The sequence below is a fragment of the Pleurodeles waltl genome, chromosome 1_1 (genome assembly GCF_031143425.1).
Source record: "Pleurodeles waltl isolate 20211129_DDA chromosome 1_1, aPleWal1.hap1.20221129, whole genome shotgun sequence".
NCBI lineage: Eukaryota > Metazoa > Chordata > Amphibia > Caudata > Salamandridae > Pleurodeles > Pleurodeles waltl.
This window is the reverse complement of record NC_090436.1, coordinates 593,137,100-593,152,591: the sequence shown is the minus strand read 5'-3', so window position 1 is coordinate 593,152,591 and position 15,492 is coordinate 593,137,100.

Genomic DNA, 15,492 nt, shown 5'->3' with positions numbered 1-15,492 from the left:
TCAGGCATCCCCCAGCATTATCTTTGTCTGCCTCCCCTATTCTATCGCTACCTTCCCTGTTGGTCCCCACCCAGTTGGCCGTGCCCGCTCACCCAACAGGGTGGGCATCTCCTCTGCATCAGGCACTTCTGCCCCAGCCCCTGTTATCCCTGCTACCCTCAGTGAGGAGGCTATTGACCACCTGAGGAGTGTCTTTGTGGGTCAATCAGCCATCTTGAATGCCATCCACGGATTAGCACGTCAGCTCCAACAGACTAACGTGTTCCTGGAAGGCATTCATGGTGCAATGGCTGTCCTAGAAAGAGCTTCTCAGGCTCTGGCCTCCACACTGATGGCAGCCAGTCACCCCCACCTTCTGCCCCCTCCACCTCCCTCTTCCCAGTCCAGATCCCCCTTCCCCTACCTACCCAAAGTACACAAACAAATCCTCAGATGTCCACCATAACAGACAAATAGAGCGCACACAAATACAAGCAGCAAAAGACACACTGGCATGCACGCAAACAACATCCACCTACAGAGATGACAATAGTCACAACTTCCCCTGACAACCCCATTGCCCCCAGCATCACACACACAACATCAAGCACACATTCAGACGCCACCACAACAGTCACTGACATAGCCACCACTCCCATCCTACCTGCAGACATCCACCATAAGCACCACACCCACAGACACCACTGCTAGAGACACACATAAACCCACCACATCCAGCATACCTGCAGTCACCATCCCAACAGACCCCCACCCACCTACCATGGCATCCCCCAGCACCTCCATCCCTAATCCCAATATACCTAAATGCCCTATCTCACCACTCCAGCCTACACCCACCACACACAAGCATACCTCCCATAAGCATGCACCCACGACATCCACATCTACACATCAGATAACAGCTTCCTCAAACTCATGTGTCCTAAAAGTTGTTTGTATGTGACCTTGATCTTACCCCTGTTCTTCCCTTTACAACACTCAAAAAGGACCTCATCCAGCTCCAAGGCCATCCCTTTCACCTCCAAGACCTCCCCTGCCCTCCTGCAAGCACTCAAACCCCTCCCTCCACCAAGAAGAAGCCCACCCCTCCCAAGAAAAATCCTACCCCTTCCAAGAAGACCTCCCTCCCAAGCTCAAACCCCCGTCCAAAATCCGATCCACCCTAGATAATCTTTGAGGTGCCTGCCAGCCCCCTTGGTGCCCCTTCCTGTTGCGGTTCCCTGGCAGTCTGGAGTCAGGTTTATGTACAAAACTGCTAAATTTGAAATGTTTTGGACTGGCCAATGGCCTTTGGACTTGAATAACTTTAATAAACCCAAGCAGTCATTTTGGGTACACATTTGTCCTGCAATTCTTTTAACACCATTATGTTGTTCCTGATTAATTTGTGTTGTGTGCCTACAGTTGTGTGTGTTTGGGCCTGCTTGCTGCTCCCTGTGCTGTTGTTTGCGGTATGTGAGTTTGTGAGCAATGCTGGTGTCCCCTGGGAGAAGGGTATATGTTGTGTGTATAGGTATGTGTGTGTAAATGCAATGTTGGTGTCATGGCATTCTGCTGTATTTGGTATGGTAAGTATTTCTTTTTGTGTTGTGCAATGTGAGCATGTATGGTGTTCGACTTGTCCCGCTGATATGGTTTCTGTATGTATCTGATGTGTGTCATTTGAGTTTTGTTTGTGCAGACATGGAATGTGTTCAGTTGTGCTTGCTGTGTTGGAATTTGCCTGCTCATGTGTTCATTTAGGTGTGTCTCTTGCAGCTAATTCCTGAAGGGTTTTGTCCCATACAGTAGGAGTTGTATGTGCTTTTCTGACTTGCCCTTCCCCATTGTGCGTATGTGCATGACACTTGGGTTTTGTTTTGTTTGTCCCTGGGACCCATGTAGGGCCATTTCATGTGCACATGTTGTTTGAGGTGCCTGCTTGAGGTTATTATGTCCCAGAGCAGTCTCCTTCCCTGGATGTCCCAGGTGCCCCCCCATTTGTGCAGGTAAAAGTTGTCATGTTTTCATTGTCTCGCTGTATTTAGTGCATGCCATTGCGCTTCCATTGTTTTGTGATGTGTTTGTACACTGCAGGGTTGTTTCATGGTGGTGTCATTTGTGTTCCATGCTACTTCAATACATATGTGTGTTGTATATGTGAACAGTCCCTGGCCAGTGGTGGGACAATGTTGTGTAACCTTCACTGTCCCTGTGCCTGAGCTGTGTGGCTGTGTGTTTTGATATAGTGTTGAGGTGCAGTGTGTGTGTGCTGCTCAATGGGGATGTATAGTGAATGTGTACCTGTCTGTGTTGATGTCTGTTTGTTGGTGTGTGTGTGGTATGAGATGTGTACCTGCTGCCCGTGGTGTGCCCCCTATGATGTATAAGCATGCACAACACGCTGTTGTTAAAGGTTAATAACACAGGTAGGTGTGTGTACTTCTGGTTGTTGGAGTCCGCGGTGGTGTTGATTTAGAGTTTTTCTGGATGAGCAGGAGCAGCAGGATTATGTTTGTAAATGGCTCCATGGCAGCACAGGAAGTGTAAGTGTGCCTGCAGGTGAGTGTCTCCCTTTACATTGTCCATTTGCGCCTTCTGATATATGGTGGTTGGACCGCCACAGTCACAATGGCAGTGTACACCCTTGTAATGAGTCTGGTGGCAACACAAGCTCAGCAGGCCTGAGGGCAGACCACCGGTGGTCCTCTGTAAGTGTGACAGCCATACTCATGATATGGCAGTCTGACCGCCATATTGACTGTGGTCGGACCGCCACCACCATGGCAGTCCACGGACCACCAAACTCATAATCAGGCCCTAACTTAGGCAACCTCCTTCTCCGGTGTCTGTTCACCAGCATAGGGTTTGGCTTCTTAGGGCAGAGGGAGCCCCTCCTTGATATGCCCATACTTATAGCATTTAGGGAGACACTGCCCTGAAGATTTCTTCACACAACAATTACCCTTCCTCTTATATGGTTGGGACTGGAAAGTCTTCTTCTAAGTACTGTGTTGGGGGCTTTTTGAGAAATTCTTACTTTTATTTTTGTCTCCATCTTCTTTCTTCTGGTGGGGAGCTCTTTTGGTGATCCCCCCAGATACCTGGTGCTGAGTCAGTGGTCCACCTTCTTGGCATGCTCCCTAGGGTCAGTGAGCTTGCTATCTATCAAGTGCTGAGTGGAGAATAACTACTGGACCTATGCTTTCTAGCAAATCAAATTTTACAGCTCATTGTAATCTTTCCCATCATTGCTCTTTACTTATCCATCTAGTGCCTTGCAAAAGTCATCCACACAAACTGCCTAAGACTGGTGGGGAAACTTCTGACAGTCTGGGAACTTTAACTTATACTATTAAGGATAACGCTATGCTTCTTGACAAGGCATTTCCTTCCTTAGTGGTTACTTCATCTTGTCACACTTCCCCAGGGCTAGCAGAAAATCCCTCCCCTCATTAGGTATATGCTTCCAGAAACTTGCTCCCCAATCCTCCTCAGGGATCGATGCAACTCCAGAACTATTTCATGTGCCCTAAACCACTTGTCTATGTCATCCTCCACAATAAAGTTAGGCACCAGATCCTTCGGGATGTGGACCCTCCTGTCTCCATGTGACACTGGGTTGTTGCTGCCACTATTACTTCTGGACACTGTTGCTGGTTGGCCTTTATTTCCAGCACTTCATTAATCAACAATAGTTTATTTTCCTCCAAGGGCCTGTTTGCAACAGCCTCTTCCTTTGCTGCTTCCTATTTCAACTTGGTCAGCTGAAGCTGAAACTCCCTTCAGCCCACCTCTCCTGCAGCTCCTCGGGGGAGGGTTCTGGGAGGACACACTGCTTCCTGCTCTGGAAGTGGACCTCACTCCTGTTGGTAAAATGTCCTCAGAGTCGATGGTCAGAGGGTTCTAAGAAAACAGAGGACCTTTGACAAATGATGATGGGGTATAGCACAGGGAAGCAAGAACAAGACCAGAGAAACAGCCTACCCCTTCTAACTAATATGTGGTAATCAGTTGCAGATTCTTCGTCAATTTTAAAATAAACACTACCATAATCAAAACAGAGCCATGGGGTATGTAGAAGATTTGACATAATTTATTAAATTAGGATTTTACTATGTGTATTTTATCATTTTTATATTAAAGGTCTTACAAATGTCATCCTCAAGTTATAATACATCTGTACACATTGAATATTACCAAAGAGCATGGCCACCTTATCCTCCTGTACACAAACCACATAAAAACCTCCTCAACAATCTCCCACTTCTGCTCATACATTACTCAACCCAGTACTAATAACAGAATAAGACTCTTAACATAATCAGGATCCACCATTATTTTATATCTATGGTATAAGTAAGTTTAATCTGGTCCCTCTATAGAAAGTTTCCATAGGTGTATATCATTACATGAACAGAAGTACAGTGAGCTTGTTTTTGTATCTATGGCCTCATTACAAGATTGGCGGGCCGACTGTTGGCTCACCAGCCCCGTGGAGAGACTGCCACGGAGCAGACACACCCTCCCAGGCTGATTACAAGGTTTCCACTGGGTCAACCGGTGGTAACCTCAGAAATCTGAGGTTTCCGATGGTCAGCCCAGTGGAAACCATGCAGTGGCAATTGCCTCAGCTTCTCATGGAGCTGAGGCCAATGCCGTTGCACAGAGGTGCTCCCAGCATCCTTGGAATACACATTGTGTGCTGAGGCAGAAAGTGTCCATTTTGAGGCTGCTGGGAATTGGGGGCCCTGCACTGCCAACAACTTGGTTGTGGATAGTACAGGGGCCCCTCTGTGGCCCCCAGCACTTCCTTTCCACCAGCATTTTCATGGCGGGCATCCCGTCATGAGAAGGCTGGTGGAAAGGGAACTTGTGATCACCACAGCAGCACTGAACTCATCACTGCCCTGGCTGATTCCAACTCTGACCACCGCCATCACGTCGGAAACCATGTTCCTGGCAGTGGCGGTGATCCCCTGGCAGTTCAACTGCAAGTGTTGTAAGTTGGTGGTTGGACCACCAGGAGTGTGGTGGTCTGACCGCCAACGTGAGTCTGGAGGTCTGAAGCGCAGGCCTATATTTTCAATGTTGCAACTAATAATCATTGTTACATCTTGTGTCTAACGTTTACTGTCTATTATAATCCCTGTATCGTGCCAACGTGTGTTTCGGTAAGACAATGCAACCAAGCTGTACACATTCCTCGGAGCACTATATAAAAATTCCCCTTGTTAAAAGAAAGGGGGTGAAACTTAAAGAAGGTGATGGCCCCCCTATGAGATAAAAGCAACCATGGACTAATGTAGAATGAATAATATAAGCAAAATTGTTGAAACGTGTTTCATACAATAGAGAATTTTTGCAGATGAAACCAACATATTACATATGTGGCTAAATGGATGTAATCCGCCGAGGTCATCGCTATCCAACGTTACTAAAATTCCCCATCTGCCCTTTCTAGATGAAATATGCATCAGGACTCCCAAAGTACTGAAACCATGCTGCTGTAATCTTTCCAAGTACTTACCAAAAAGAGTCATATAGATGAAAAGATCTTTTGCTTAGTTTTCTCAAGGTCCAGGGAAAAGAACTAAGGGGTTCAATTAATAAAGTAGAAACAGTACCCTAGCCACTACACAAAACATGTCTGCATGCTACCCTAGAAGATACTGGAAGGTTAAATTCCATTCTCCCAGGGACTGACCTCATTTAGACACCGTCGTTATGGTCAGATGGCTTCAATCCTCTTCCTGTATTACTTCTTCCTCCTGTTCCCCTACATCCTCCTCCTCTTCCTGCACTGGAGCAAGGACCTGGCGGACCTCCTCCTTGGGGTTCACTGACAAAGAATTGAAAACCTTAATACTGTGATACAAAAATATTGTGTCAAAAATATTGTTTTACTATACTTATTATTGAAAGTACAAAAATATTGAAAAATAAATATCGTTTTATGCTAAAAATGGAAAAATAGACAAAAATATTGTTTTTAAAATATATAGTTAAAAATAGTAAACAATAAAAATATCAACATGTAACAGTAATATAACGTAAATTACATTTATTTAAACAATATAAAATATATATTTAAATAAATATATACCTATTTAAACACACACATATATATGTTGATGCTTATTTGCACAATTATAATGTAAAACTGTTATTAAAATATTACTTTTAGTTTATATCATAATTTAATATTTGTTTTAATTTAATAATGTAACATATATTTATAAATTTAAAACAAATAATTTAGAAACAAATTAAAACCATACCAATTTAATCACACCTAAAAAAGTAAAAAAAATATACAAAATATTTTAAATTGCACAGAAACATAATGATGACATAATTTTTTAAACAATATAAAAAAGAACTATAACATTCTCGGAATAATACATATAATATTATCACTCCAGTCTGTGCAACAGTAGGGAAAGCGTTGGACTCAGGAAGGGTAAAATTTACTATTCCCACTCCAGTGGGTGCAATAGTAGGGAACGCGTTGGACTGAACAAAGGAGGGATACAAATTAATATTCCCACTTCAGTGTGTGTAACAGTAAAGACAACATTAGACTCAGGAGGGGTAAAATGTACTATTCCCACTCTAGTCTGTGCAAAAGTAGGGAAATCTTTTGACTTATGAGGGGTACATTTTTATATTCCCACTCCAGTCAGTGCAATAGTAGGGAAAAGAGAAATTCAGGAGGGGTAAAAGGTACTATTTCTTAAATGATATTTGAACAAATGCATCCATGCAAATGCATCCACAGGGTGACTTTTATTCCAAGAACTTCAATAATAGCAGCCGTACTGTAATACAACTATTCCCCAGGTTACCTTTTGTCCTGATGAGAACCTGGAATCCTCATTAAGGGTCAAAATGTTGTTGACAGCTAAACAAGACTAACCCCATTACTTTTTATCCCACAAGGAGGATTGCTCTATGGATGCATTTGTTCAAATACCAATCAAGGTTGCCTTTGTACATATGTCGATACACCAATTATTGTAAAAACAAGTGATTTTTTTATTGTAATTATTTCATTGTGTTTTTCACTTGGGGTGCGCTGTCTTCACTATTGTGTCCTTGTCACTTCCTGAGTTTTTTGTTTTATGAAAGTAATTTACAATAAAAAAAAGTATATGTTCTGGAATGATATGATATAATACAATACTATTTTCTCTATGTATCCTTGACATTCTGGTTAAACTGTTAACTGTCCACGTAGAAACATTCTTCCCTGATTAATTCAGCAGCAGTATTTCCTGCTTGATTAAATATTGCTTTTAAGTGGGTTTCATATGAATGTGTGCTTCTTCAGATTAAAAAACTCAAGTTTGCATGAACAGTTGGGTTGCTCTTGTACTTCATTAGCACAATATTTCTGTGTCACAATATTCAAAACTCAATATTTCTGTAATTCAATATTTTTTAATCAACATTTTGTCTGAACACCTTCCTATGACCTGAGGGCTTCCTGGAGCTCTGGGTTCCTTGCGTTTCTGGTTGCTGGTACCCACTTCTCCCTGCAAAGTCCTTTCAGCTCAGACACAGTGTAGCTCTTCGGGTTTCTAAGATTCAACTCTGTCTTTGCAGGTAAGACAGACAGGTGCTAAAATGAGGTAGGAATTAAACTTAAAATATAGCCAATCAAGGCAAATTTGAAAAGAGGTTTAAATCTGATTTAAAATAACTTACATGGGATTTTAGATTTGTAAAAAATCACTGAGTGACACCACACTAACACAAGTACTGGATTCCACCACTGCCACCAATGTAGGAAATTGGGTTATTAGTTGAGGGGTGGAAGCCCCACTCAGGCAATACCCACAATCTCAGTCAGTGTAAACCACAAAAGTAATTAAATCAACCCATGTCTAACTCTCTGGTAGCTTGGCGTAAACCAATCAGGCTTAACTTAAAGCCAATGTGTAAAGTATTCATGCAACACACAAACAGGAATGAAGTGAAAATACAACTGAAGAAAAATCCCAGGCCAATCTAGAGAAGGAATAGAGTGAATTGTAATAAATAAAATGATTCCAGCACTACAAAAATCCAATCAGCAGATCCAGAGATATTCAATTTCAGAGTTTTATGTAAGTTTAGAGCCAAAAAGCACAAAGCATCAGTCACGGTCAGCTGGTCTTGCTAGACCGGTTGAAAGTCACAAGTTGAGGCCAACTGCAATGAAGAGCGGGTCGGATACAGGTGCCATGTTAGTCCTACTGAAAAAAGTAACTTCTCAAGGTACAGCTCGAACATTTCTATTTGCCATGAAGGAGGCCATAAGGAGCAAGAAGAGTGTTGCAGATGGTCACTGCTGTAGCATGAAAGATGGCCAGGTGGTGGGGCTGTCTTTGTTGAAGTACAAAGTGCAGATCTCACATTGCTGGTGGTCACTGTATGTTGAAGAGAAGGTCTACACCAGACCTTCATGTTGGCAGTCATCATGGACAGCAGAGTTCAGTGTGAAGGGGCTTGTTGGCTCTACAGAATGCCCAAACCTCAGGATTTCACTTTTCTTCTCAGGAGGAGCTTTGAATGATGCCAGCCAAGGGTACAGAACACTTCTGACACACTCCAGCAGAGGCCAGCAGGGCTCAGACAGATCCAGTTCAGAGTCCAGTTGCAGCAGGTCGGCTGGAAGGCTACAGGAAGGCCTCTGGAGCTTGTGATGTCTCTATAGCTCAAACAGAAGGTCAGCCAACTGAGCATTGAGTCCCTCAGTATACCCTGGGATAAAGATAAACAGGTTCAGTCTCCCTTCCCAGACAGCAAGGCAGTCCTCCAGTATGGGGCAAACCTCTGCCAGCAAGTCAATCCTTCTTATGTAATGTAGACTGGTCCAGGATTGTTTTGATGAGTGGCTCTGGAGGTCCGATATTTATACCAGGTGCCAGCCTTTGTCTCTATGATGGCATCCTTTCGTACCCTCATATATAGTTCTGGAAAGTTCCCATCTTGTCCTTTCATGGCTCGAATACGTAAGGGGTGATAAACATGCACTGTCAAGTTCCTTTGTGCTTGATGAAGGCAAGCCCTTTGAAGTGGAGTTGGGGCAGGGCACAGCTCTGCACGCAGCCATCCTGTTGAAACCTACTCCTTTTTCTGTTTCTGTCAGGGAAGAATACATCAACCCCAAGAGCAGAGGTAGACACAGGCATGTGGCCCAGGACACTAGCAGAAGGCAGAAACGGTTAGGACAACAAAATATGAACTTTCTAATAATGTCATTTTCAGACTTGTAACTCAAACTCCAACTTTACCATCAAACAGGATTTTAAATTACAATTAATGTGAGTGCAAACAGCATATTTCTATCTGCACCCAATCTAAAGTTATCACTTAATAAATGTGATAAAGTTATTCAGTGTTAGTCAATGGGAGAGATATGCCTCACAACAGTGAAAAATGCCAGGACATGTAAAACTTAAGTACATATGTCCTACTTTCTCAATACAATGTGCTCTGTTTTCTGAGTCTTTTTGACCTACCTTAGGGGTGACTTTCAAGCATTACAAAGGAAGGTTTAGACCTGGCAAAAGGCTTAACTTTCCAGGAGGAAATGAAAGTTTAAAACTGTAGTATAGGCTGCAGTGGCAGGCTTCTGCGGGTGGCTCCAGCAGCGCTGCAGGCCCATGAGTAGCACTTAATTTACAAGTCCGGGCATAGGGATACCACTGTACAAAGGACTTATAGGTAAATTAAGTGTGCCAATTAGGTGTAAGCCAATCATACCAACTTTAGAAGAGAGAGCACCTGCACCTTAGCACTGATCAGCATTGATAAAGTGCTCAGAGTCCTGGAGCCAACAACAAGAGGTCAGAAAAAATAGGAGGATAGAGGCAAAAAGTCTGGGGATGAACCTGCAAAAAGGGCCAGGTCCAACACCCCCAAACCTTTTATCTGCACCCCACCACTGATAACCAGTGCTAATGTTCTTGTGCAGCCTGACACACTCTTCAAGGAGCATTTCAAAATTTGTTGTTTGGGAGTCTGAGCCATAGTCATAGTAAGAATGTATCATACCAGTGTAAAGTTCATTATGGGCAGCCCGTTATGTAGCAGAATCACAAAGCTTTTCTCTGAGTGCTCAAATCTTTTTCTGAGTCTGCTCACACCTCATGCAAGATGCCTCTATGTCACCAAGAAAAATGTGTAACGGAGTTTAATCACTAGCTCTCTTGCCTCAGATGAATACTTGCACCTTAAGTGAAATAAAACACAGTCTATGGTGAGTCCGAGTCTTATCCAGACTGCTAAGTGAATCCACTATAGCGCACAACAAACGTGAGCTACATATTCTAATCAGCATGGCAGCTTGTGAAGAATGATGAATTAAACATGCTGCTTGAGGTTATCTGGACCCACCTACAAGCAGTTATATTTGGCTGAGCAGAAGTGTTCTCTCGCTGGTAAGCTTTTCCCAGAAATTGGTAACTTATATGGCGAGCAGTTGATTTGGATTAGTTTTGGCATGATTAAATATATATTTCTCTTGTTTGTTTACAGCAGCCAAGAACAAACTGCGCTATATGAGCCAGTGGAAGTGTTTCTCGGGTCCCATAATTGTACTGCAATACATTTAAGCTGCATGATGAGATGTGGGAAAGGTTTGCTCAAATGTGTGGGGTGCCGTTATGATTTAAATATGTAGGTAACGTTTGTTGAGAGCTGTTGTGGATTTACTTAGAAGCCTGGTCCCAAGATAGACCTGTATGGAGTATTTATGGGCCTTTTTTTAGTATATCCGAGATTGGAGATATGATACTTCAATACCATGGTGGTGAGTTATAGTATATGAAAGAATAATGCATGCCGGAAATTCTGGTTGTACAGCTCATTTTTATTGAGGCACTGAAGCGGGTGCACACGCCAGTTGAATCCCCAGAAGCACTTAGGGCCAGATGTAGGAAAAAGGGAAATTGCGACTTGCAATTTGCGAGTCTGTGCGACTCGCAAATTGCAACTCGCAATTTGCCATGCAGAAAGGTGTCTCAGACACCTTCTGCGACTCGCAATGGGGTCCCAAAGACCCACCTCATTAATATTAATGAGGTGGGTCGCAGTTTGCGACCCCATTGCGAGTATGGGCACTCACGGGGATGGTGGCCTGCTGGAGACAGCAGACCACCATGTCCTTGACTGCTTTTTAATAGAGCAGTTTATTTTTTTTCTATCTGCAGCCCGTTTTCCTTAAAGGAAAACGAGCTGCACTTAGAAAAAAAAAACGAAACCTTTTGTTTCGGTATTTTTCAGAGCAGGCAGTGGTCCATAGGACGACTACCTGCTCTGAAAAATTGTTTTTGTGATCATTCACAAAGGGGAAGGGGTCCCATGGGGACTCCTTCCCATTTGCGAATGAGTTACCATCCACTTCAAGTGGATGGTAACTGCGAGTTCATTTGCGACCGCTTTTGCTGTCGCAAATGAACTTGCACAGCGTTGCGAGTCGCAAATAGGAAGGGAACACCCCTTCCTATTTGCGAGTCGGAAACGCATTTTGCGAGTCGGATCCGACTCGCAAAATGCATTTCTGCATCGCGAGTCGCAAAACCCTTCCTACATCTGGCCCTTAATGTAATGTCAGTCAGTCAGTTTCGAAACACAAGGTATACTTGAACTCGAACTCAGATTCGTGCACCTTCTTCATTCAAGTAGACAAGCTGAAAACTGAGATCAAGATCATTGGCATGAGAAAGAAAGCAGAACATCTTCCCATTGACTTATTGATTCGTACAGCATTGTTCCACATGGTTTGTGAAATGACCATCCTCTCTCATGTTAAATACACTAACAACAACAAAAGGATGTTTTGATTTTACCTGGGTAATATCGGGTATCCGTAGCTGAAGAAACCTTGGACTGAGATTGCAGGGACGCTGCTTAATTATTACAATTAACTTCACGTTCATTGCCCCTGTGGGAACGTTCACAGTCAACCGCTTTATTAGACAAGTAATAGACGTGCTGAGAAAATGACCGCGTGCCCCTTGATTCCGTTACCTGGGAGGGTGTGAGAACAGCAGAATCGAATCTAGCAATGCTGTTCTCACTGTTCAGCTCTGCTGTGGGGGAACAATTACTAAAGAATCGATGACGTCGTTGAATCTTAACAAAAAGAGCTGAAACTCAGCCTTAAGAAAGGAAAGCCACCAGCAAGCTGGGCCATTGTTCTCCGTCCGTCGTCGTCTCGAAATGCTTTCTTTTGAGGCAAGCAGTTCCAAGTTAAATATTTGATTGAGCTGCAAATTTCAAAAGCTCCTTATCACAGTCAAACAATATATTACGTTGTTGACATTATTTCATGTGGGAAAACGATAATTCTGTGCAGCGAATTATACTTTCTCTCAGGGTGCCGATTTGAGTAGGTGGCTGGTGTTTACAGCAGTCACTCTGTCTCGGAAATTTCAGGCAATATTTTCCTGTATGACGTTTTTTTTAAAGTTACTAGCACTAGCTTGTAAAAAAAAAAAAGAAGAAGAAATGGCAGACACGGCCAGTGCCGGAATGCCTAGCAAAATTATCACCCAAACTAAGGAAACGTGAAACGCACAACAAACACTAGGCCCTGTCGCGGAATCACCGTCTTGCAGATCCCAGTGTTTCTAACTCAAAGGAAACTGCAAAGATTTGTGAGTTTTCACACATGACCAAAATATTGTTTCTGTCTATTTTTGTACTGTCAAACAGCCGCTGGCTGAAAGCCACAAGATCACAGATTTTAAAGCGACATGTATATATTGTTTTTGCATTGATTTGACGGCTTCAACCTCTCTCTTGGTTTGGTTTATTTAAACTACTGCGAGGGAGCTAATTTGCAGCGCTGACAAAACGGTTCAGGAGCACGATCCTGCCAACTTTCATTTGTGTGAAATGAAGTAAGATTAACTCATTGATAAGCTCTCGGTAAAAAGGACTGCATGACAAACAGATGTTCTAGATGCACTTGTGGGTGATATCTCTTGAACAATCTGTATAACCGATGCATTATGGGGTCAGAACAGTGTTGTCCTCAAGAAGAGATGAGGCAATATGTCCTTAAAGACAAGTTTCTAAACAGCATTTCAAAATACTGTCAGTAATAAAGACTGACTCAAAAAGGAACTTTGAGTACACATAAAAACACGATTTTTTATTAAAATATGTAAGTGCAATGCATAAAGACAAATATAACAACATCAACTAATCAGTCATAAAGCTCAGAATCAATTGCTATAAAGGCTTTTAGCATTCAAAATAAAAGGCAGCTTTGGGTAAAACAGGATTAGTGAAAAATGTGAAAGTCTATCTCTTTCTCAAATTGGAGAACCTTTTTCTAATAATTTTCACCGCAGAAAGCAATGGACATTGCACATTCAGCATGGGGTGAGCAAATGTAGAAATGAAACTACAAATCAAAATTCAACATTATATAACGCCATATTATACACCATCCTAGCACTATCCCCCCAAATCAATAATTATTATGCCTTTCTTACCTAATGTTATCAGAGGTATCAGAACAAATCTTGTAAAATAAACAGTGTAAACACTCATAAGTGAATGGACTACAGTGTGTGAGAAGGAAGATTCTTACAAAATATATAAATTCTTCCATCAGAGTTCTTTAAGAACAACTTGACCCTTTAAAAGAAACAGTGGACCTTTTGATGTGTACAGTTTCATTGAGAAATGTAAACACATGAATATTATGAAGAAACAGTCACATTAATATAAAATTGAATTAAAGCCTAGTTAGCATAAATCAGAAAAACATAATTCTATACACACATCATTTTCATTGTAATTCTAATAGGTTCATGTTAATATGCACATCCAATTTAAAATCAGAAAATAATGTTATCACAGTGTAAGACCTATATTGTTAGAGATATGTCTGAATAAGTAGGTCTACTTTTAAAGTGTTCTGCCAATGGACTAGAATCAGACCAGAGTCACATGGCTTTAATTTAGCTTTCTGCAGCTTGGAATTGCCCTGCCTTATTGCAAGTCGATGGGGAAAATGATTGTGATTGTCAACACTTAAAGGGTTTGTGAGAGAATTCTAAGCAGAATTTTAAAAAGTGAGATATTTATCTTGTGATATTTATGACTCTATTACAGAAACGTATAACTTAGAGGGGCAAATATATTCTCCAACATCTGTCTGTATTTAATATTGTGTTTCCAAACTTTTCTCAACTTCATCATCTGGTCTAGCTAATAATGGTTTTGATGAATAGAGAAAACCCACCTTAATTTAAAATTCTGATTATCATAGAACAGCTTTGCTTACATATTTAACAAGAGAACATACGTTCACATCAAACTGAAAGGCAGAAGAGCAAATAAAAAAATAACAAGAATACTGGAAACTAAGGGCCTCATTACGAATTTGGCAGTCAGACAACCAGACCGCCATGTTGGCAGTCCTAAAAAGACCACCATGTTGGCTGTCTTCCAGACCGCCTTATTATGTGTTACACAGAAAGGACCGCTGACCGCCACACAAAAAAGGCAAACTGCAAGCGACGCAGAGGGCTGGAAATAGGGGGTCTGACCTCCAGCGCCGTCAGCACTGTGACCAACCACTGACCTAATTGGAAGCACACAGTCGCTATGGCAAATGCCTATGGCAGTCAGCTAATGGCGGTTTGAATCAGGGCGGCCCGTGGTCATCAAAGTAATTCACAGCAGCACATTGGGTGAATTTGAAGACAACAGAGCTGACACACATTGCCACACTGGACACACCAGCAAAGGTCGCTATAATACACACCCCTTCACAGACCACAATCCTTTGCATTTCCACACAGAGCCAAAGAACGATGACCAGCACTTATCAATTTTTATGTGGATTAGGCACCCCTTTTTTCACCATCCCATAGACTACCCTGCATACATTTTTGTCTATTCACACCTTCTTGCACTTCCCCTGTTAAGTAAGTTACTGTCACCCATTATTTTTTCCACAATGTCATGTTCCAAGTTTTTTTGAGGATAAGTAAAGAGTCACGGTGGATGAAATCTTAAGAGTAGAGCAACAATTGTTTGGAGCACAAGTCCAGCACACTCCTTTCAGTAGGAAAATGTAAATGTGGGACAGGATAGTGTACAGAATGAATGCTATAGGCACCACCCTGTGCGCAAATAAGGACATTAGTTAGAGGTGGAACAACCTCAGGGGCAAGGTGTGTTCCATGGTCTCCAGGCTGACGGTGGCTCTCCCAGTGCCCCATTCAATCTCTTTCCCTGGGACGAGAAGGCCTGGGCCATCCTGCATCCTGAGGGCTTGTCAGGAATTCCTAGGGGAGTGGAGTCTGGTAAGTCACAATACTAAAAATGTCACCAGAATGCTAAGTCATGCATGCCCAGAGCTCAAATTTTGCCTCATTTATTGCTACTCCACTCACCAGTCCAGTGTTCACCTGTCCAAAAACCTCTATTTTGCAACTCACCATTGAAGTGTACTGACTTGGGGAGATTACATTTGTATAGGGTGTGTAGTACAGAGAC